The sequence below is a fragment of the Phytophthora parasitica genome (assembly GCF_000247585.1).
Source record: "Phytophthora parasitica INRA-310 unplaced genomic scaffold supercont2.5, whole genome shotgun sequence".
NCBI lineage: Eukaryota > Oomycota > Peronosporomycetes > Peronosporales > Peronosporaceae > Phytophthora > Phytophthora nicotianae.
The window spans coordinates 345,791-346,791 of record NW_008648991.1 but is presented as its reverse complement, the minus strand read 5'-3'; positions in this window follow the sequence as shown (position 1 = coordinate 346,791).

Genomic DNA, 1,001 nt, shown 5'->3' with positions numbered 1-1,001 from the left:
AGTGCTTGTGCGCCGAGAGCGCATGGCAAACGCGCCAGTTAAAATGGCACGTTCCTGGAAGCTGTTAGAGAGACTCCATCCGAGCCAGACGCCAGCAAGCGCTGCAATATCCGTTAACAGCACAGCGCCTGTCTCGAAATACCAGCGGTACATATCGACATACTTACGCAATGCCTGCAGCTTTTAGCACACCGCACCCTAGCAGCGCACGGGACGCAATCGTGTGAAGTTTCCTGCCATAAGCCGGCTTCGGGTACTTGGTGCATCTCGTTCAATATATGCATATCCAAAAGGTGGACGCAACAATGAATACTCATTATTTTAAGCTTGGTGATATCCTCCGTCCTTACGAAAGAATCCGCCGATGGCTCCGTGGAAGTTTATCTAAGTGATATGAGAAATCCGTGCCGAGACGCGAACGGACGTTACAATTAAAACTTAAAGCCTTCAGTCCATTATCTGTAAAACGGGGCTACTCTATCGCTAGTAAAAATGTAGAGACCCAGTTCTGTTTTTTTAGACATCGATCCAGTATGTTGTGTTTTATCTTGATTTCACTAGCGGCTTTTTGTAGCCAAGCTTATAAAACCATCGAGATTTTTCCCCCCAATACGACGTTTCTACGAACCCTCGCGGTTGTACTCGCATCTAAAAGCAAATTAAGAACAGCCTTTTCTCTCACTTCAGCACGATTGCTTAGTTCATGCAACACTAGATTTATGTAGGATTTCACAGGGTCGCATTTCAATTCGATTTCGTTATCAAGCTGATACGGTTGTCGGGCAACAAATTTTAGTAAGCTCACCAGATACAATAACGTCGCGAAAAGATGGTTTCCATGTTTCAGTGACTTCCGTATAATATTTAATCTGAGAAACACTCAATTTCATTTTTAATTAAAATTCTTATTTTATAAAGTATTATGTGGATCGAAGTTCAAAATTTATAATATACTGCATCGATCCAAATAATCTTGTTCGTTATAGGCTAACTCCTGAAAA